The sequence below is a fragment of the Centropristis striata genome, chromosome 5, assembly GCF_030273125.1.
Source record: "Centropristis striata isolate RG_2023a ecotype Rhode Island chromosome 5, C.striata_1.0, whole genome shotgun sequence".
Taxonomy (NCBI): Eukaryota; Metazoa; Chordata; class Actinopteri; order Perciformes; family Serranidae; genus Centropristis; species Centropristis striata.
The window spans coordinates 16,326,025-16,332,027 of NC_081521.1; the positions used below are offsets into that span (position 1 = coordinate 16,326,025).

Consider the following 6,003-nt stretch of genomic DNA (forward strand, 5'->3'; position numbering starts at 1 on the left):
TCAGATTTCTCTGGTGCCGCTCGCCCATGCCAGTATCTTTGACCAAGCTTACGTTAGCTAACGTAGCTAACAAACGGTTAGCGTCAAGTTAAAATGATGCATAAATGAGAGACTGGCCTTCAAAAAAAAACACCTTCTCAAATATATTAACAGATATATAAAGCTATTCAAAGCTCCTCAGAGAAAATTTGTATTTATTTAAATTATTAACACACATTTACTCCAGACAAACTCTCGCAGAGAACACACAAATAAAACAATAAATAAAAATAATTAAGTTTAAAGACAATATATAAAAAAAAGGTTCAGGGGTTATTATATAAAAATATACATTGTAATGTGTAGCCTAATATTCAACTCAAAAGGCATCTATAAAAAAACAAAGGGAAAAAAGGAGCTACGAACCAAAAAACGACAATAAATGAATACAGGAAGCAAGACGTCTCCACACAAATCTTTCCTGCTTTATTACTAACATGCATCTTATTTAACTGATGACAAAAATAAGTTTAAATCATTCATCATCAGCAGGCACAGTCAGTAAAGTATTATAACCCTTAATAAAGCCCCCAAATATTAAACTTTATAAAAGATTATAGATCACAGAGGCCATTTATTGTTTAAATCAGCAGTATTATGGAAAGTGTTCTCTATTTCCTCAATGAAAAAGAAAATACCAATTAAATCAACACACAAGTAAACTGTGACAAATATAAATAAACCAAGAATTTGTTAATTAATGAAAGAAATTTATTAAATTCATTGCAGATATTATGTTATGTCATCATACATTATAACAACATTACTTTGTTGGATATTATTCTAATTCATTATAAACTAATTTTTATTAAAAAATGAAAAAGTCAGATTTTATTTCATAACCGTATCGTTCCCAGTGACACTTTAATTTCTAAACCAAAACATATGAAGTTGAAGGAAGCAAATATCTTATTGTCGAGTTACTTATTAAATATATTTATTGCACCTACAATGTTTAAATTATACTATTTATAGTCTTTTAAACAGGTTTATACATTTAATGTATTTAATTTATGCATTTTAACCACCTCTGAACTTAGTTTGAATCCAATTTTTAAACTCAGAATCTGATTTAAATCAAACTTCAACAATAAATAATTTCTATCACTCCAGATCTAATCAAAAATATTTCCAGAAAACAAACTTCATTTTACAATATCTTGTCACCTGAAATCTGTCATTTAAATGCATCATCAATGTAAACTGTGAGACAAGCAATGCCCCTAATGTCATTTCACAACTTAATCCACAACTAAGATTCCTTATGAATATGGTCAACATTTAAACCCCACAAACTCAAAATGGCCTACAGCATGAGGAATAATCAAACTCTACAGGTTTGTCCCAAAATAATCACATGAATCAAAGTAGACAGCAGTCTCTGTGCTCATCTAAGCATTGAGCAGTGCTTCTCTCTGGCTTGTCTCCCTGACTAAAGGGACAAAAGGAAGCTCACCTGCCAGGTGATACTAATTAGAGAGTCTCTCTCTCTCTCTCTCTCTCTCTCCCTCTCTCTCTCTCTCTCTCTCTCTCTCTCTCTCTCTCTCTCGTTTAAATATTAGTATATATTAGTTTATAAGCATATATGACCAATAAAAGCATTAAATCTTTAAAGTGGAGAAGCTGGAACCAGCAGATATTTGACATTCGAGCGTGTAAAATGACTAAAATGATGATTTGATTATAAAAACAGCTGCAACGAGTCAATTAATCTGCTAATTGTTGCAGCTCTATTCTCACACATCACACGAGGACTCTGAGGAAAGAAACACACTTTTCTCTGATAAACAGCAAATCTAAATTAAAGCTCATCCTTTCTGCTCCCCGTCTTCTTCTTCTCCTTGTGGAAGACTTTTCCATTTGACTGCTTCCTAAAGCTCAGTCTGACGTCGTCATTCAGCCCCTGGTCCTTCAGCTTCTGTTGGAGCTGACAAACATTATTACTCACACAGAGAGATGACATTCTGCATTGTTCTTTATATTTAATCCTCTGGAAGCTCTTTTTCAGCCTTTTTCCTCACATGATAGTGTGTAACATTCCCTGTTTCTTCTCCTGTAAACGCTCAGGCTTTTCTCACATAACACAACAAAGCCTTCAGAGTGGCACTATGACACTAATTACTTCTCATGTTACGTTACTGTCCAAAGCATTGTAATGTTTAGAACATAGAGTTTGTCAATGATTTTGCTCTGTTTATTTATTTTAAATATCTCTTTATCTGTTTCCTCCTCAGAATGTTTCTTTTACTGCCTTAATGTGAATTCACTCTCTGAGGGTCAATAAAGTTTCACGTTGATGCTTCCAACAGTCATTTGTTGCTCAGTTTTTGCATAAAATTTGAATAAAAAGAATAAAAAGCAGATTTACCTGCTTCAGCATTGCCTCCATCACAGCAGGGTCATTCAGATCCAGAGAGGAGCCCTTCCTCTGCAGCCTCAGTCTGATCACTAGCTTTGAAGGGACTTTAAACAGAAAATCAAACATGATCAGTTGAGAGATTTCTGCTTGGATAATAATCAGCATCCTGTTGATTATTATCCAAGCAGAAATCGTAAAAGTGTCAGTTATTTTTGTCCTGCCTCTTCTCAGTTTAGAGCTATACTGCAGGCCGCCGCCAGGGGGCGGGGCTTATCAGTAAGTTATCAACAGTTACTTCCTCCATCTGTTGATATTCTCACATTTAAGTCAACACAAACTGATTATCTGCAGTTGGTCACGCTGCACGCTAACATCAGCATCCTGAGTGTTCACATTTATTGTCATTTCATGCTAAAGTAAACCAAAATTTAATATAAATCCTGTTTGAATCAGGGGTTACCACTCACCTGGACCATAGCAGATGAATGGAAACTTCTTGTCACCGTTGTTGTCCACCCATTCTCCAGAGGAGCTGAAATCTGCAACTGCATAATTCTCATCGGAACCATCAGGTTGCCCATGCTTCCAGTATCTGAAGGAGGAGTCACTTCCATCAGACCACTTCCAGGAGTCTCTGAAAAAGCCGATCCAGACTGTTCCTCCTCCTGCTGGAACCAGCTCCTGGACCTTCTGGTTCTCTGTCATGTCTCTCACACTGGCCAGGTCTGTGTGGTGTTCTCTGCAGTAGCTCTGGGCCTCAGTCCAGGTCATTGAGTCGTCAGTGAGGACAAATGTCACATCCAGCCCTGAAAATAGAGCACAGAGAAATGCTGTGAAGAGGCAACATAACACACAACACTGATGCATACTTTATATTTGAGTTTTTCTCCGTATTATTGTTTGTTAATGAATGTGAGCATGAAGCTGAAGTCACCGTGGAGCTGTGTGCATATGAACTCCTTTTCTTGCAGCCCTGTTGACTGAGACAGTGACGTGGGATAAACCTGTTAATGATGGAGCTCTTTATATAAACCTGCAGCTTCTCACAGTGAAATGAAGGCAGGACTCACGTCCATCTGCTTTAAAGGACCTTCATGTGACTGAAGACAGAGAGGCAAAGAGCAGCAGAGAAAGGGAGAGGTCAACAAGCTGAACTGGTATGTTTTACCTTCACTGCTCAATATTCTCACCTGTGACATCAGAGCAGACTGCCTGAATGTTGCCTGTGCATCCGGCATCCCACCATAGTCCATAACCATCAATCACTGTGCAGCGTTCTGCACCTCCTCCATTGCTTGGTTCTCCAGCACCCCATTGTCTGAACTCCTCCTCTCCATGTTTGTAGAAACTTGTGTCTGACAGTGACCACCTCCAGCTGTTCACGTCATCGTACAGCCCGATCCAGGCTGCCTGAAACACATATTTGCCATTTCATTTCCCGAATCGAACATACTTTTGACAAACCCATAAACTATCTTCATCTAGTAAAACACTATTTGCAGATCTCAGTCATTCCTTTTGCAAAAAAAACAATTCTAATGCAATAAGACACAGTTGTCACTGTGATGCACTTGTGATACATAACGGTAACAAGTGACAAAACATGAACACAAATGAAACACATGTGTCATCCAGTCAGTGTTGGGGGAAGTATTCAGATCCCTTACTTAAGTAAAAGTACTAATACCACACTGTGAAATGACTCCACTACAAGTAAAAGTCCTGCATTCAAAACTTACTCAAGTAAAAGTACAAAAGTATCCTCAACAAAATGTACTTAACGTATGAAAAGTAAACATACTCGTTATGCAGAATGGACCCAATCAGATTGTTTTATATATTCTAAATATATTATTACATTATTTGTAATGTGCCTTTTATGTAACCAGTGTTTTAATTTAGTAAAGACAGGACTCATTGTATCTACTTAAAATACTGTTATGAGGTTTAATTAAAAATATGTCGAATCACTTTAAATTGATCTTATATTTTATGTTATATCTCAACCTGTAAAGTAACTAAAGCTGTCAACTAAATGTAGTGGAGTAGAAAGTACAATATTTACCTCAAAATGTAGTGGAGTATAAGTATAAAGTTACATAAAATAAAAATACTCAAGTAAAGTACAAATACCTCAAAATTGTACTTAAGTACAGTACTTGAGTAAATGTACTTAGTTACATTCCACCACTGCATCCAGTGAACACAACGATTCAAAATTGATCACACTTGTTTCTCATCATGTCAAGACAACATTGCAACCAATATAAGCCAGTTCAGAGTGCAAGCAGGTTGGTCCTGCAAGCTCATAACAACAATGGATCAAAGACACAGAGGACGAGTTGGTGTAAGAGGAGGGAGATGTGGGGGACAAGGAGGAGGCAGAGGAAGAGGAAGAGGAGGGAGAGGAAGACAAAGAGTGGCAATTTATGACAAAATTCAGGCTACCGTCATTGACCATGTACTGGTGCATGGCATGACCATGAGGGAGGGCAGGCCAAAGAGCCCAGCCGAACATCAGTCGATTCTCTGTGTCCACCATAATCCGGAGATTCAGACAAGAAAACAGGTACAGTCTGCTTTACTGCACTGTTTTACATATTGAAAGTTACAGTTTTCTCAATTGCTAAAACACTAATTCCTGTTGTGTGAATCAATTGCTCAGTTGTCTAAACTCATTCCCCGCATCGAACATCCTTTTGACAAAACCATAAACTATCTTCATCTAGTAAAACACTATTTGCAGATCTGAGTCATTCCTTTTGCAAAAAATCTAAACACAATTCTCATGCAATACAGTTTTTCTCAATTGCTAAAACACTAAACCCTATTGTCTGAACCAAATGCTCAGTTGCCTGAACCCACTGATTGAATCAATCTGTCACACCGCGGTGAGTGTTTTGTCAAGTTGCGTTTTTGTCCTGTCTCTGTCTTGTCAATTCCTGTTTTATTTTGAAAAGTAACTCTCCTCTCGTTTCAGGTCACTTGCCCTTCCTCATGTGTCTCCAGTCTGATTAGCTGTGTCCCAATGTCAAGGATCCTTCCTTGGTAGGATCCTTCCTTCAGAGTCGGGTCCTCCGAAGGCAAGGCAAGAGTCCTTCCTTTGACTGGTGTAATGCACAAATGGGACAGCCTTCGGAGTGTGCAGCTGTGCGTCATTGCATAATTGGACGTCCTGCTTAACTTCAGCGCCGCTCTCGGCCCTTTGGCTAAGATCAAGTGTAGTATCTGTTCTTATCAGTTTAATAAAAAATAAATAAATAAATTCAGCGCCGCAATTTCAAAATCAGTTCACGACATGAATGTGTCTCTGGCATCAGCACTCTGACACATATTTGTGAAAATGGAAGAAGATGCTTTAAGGTTGAATCTCCATGATTTATCAAGTAAAAACCATAAAGTGGATTAAACCTGAATATTTAACTGATCCTGGCTGAATTCGGCCGCTACTTAGTGTCATGAATGCAGCGGCGCATAATTCATCATGGAAATATGTTCTGTGATTTTTAATTTTTAATTTTACAGTACAGTACAATAACAGTTATTTATAAATAACAATAACGGATAATAGCGGACTTTCGGTCCATGTAAACACAATAAAGAAA

At 37.5% G+C, this 6,003-nt stretch overlaps 1 non-coding gene across 1 annotated transcript; it reads left to right on the forward strand.

Annotated features, from left to right (window-relative positions):
- The first annotated feature begins 5,585 nt into the window (after positions 1–5,585).
- LOC131972402 (U2 spliceosomal RNA) lies at positions 5,586–5,772 on the forward strand. Its single transcript, XR_009394463.1, has one exon. It is a non-coding gene; the product is annotated as a U2 spliceosomal RNA (small nuclear RNA).
- The last annotated feature ends 231 nt before the right edge of the window (positions 5,773–6,003 follow it).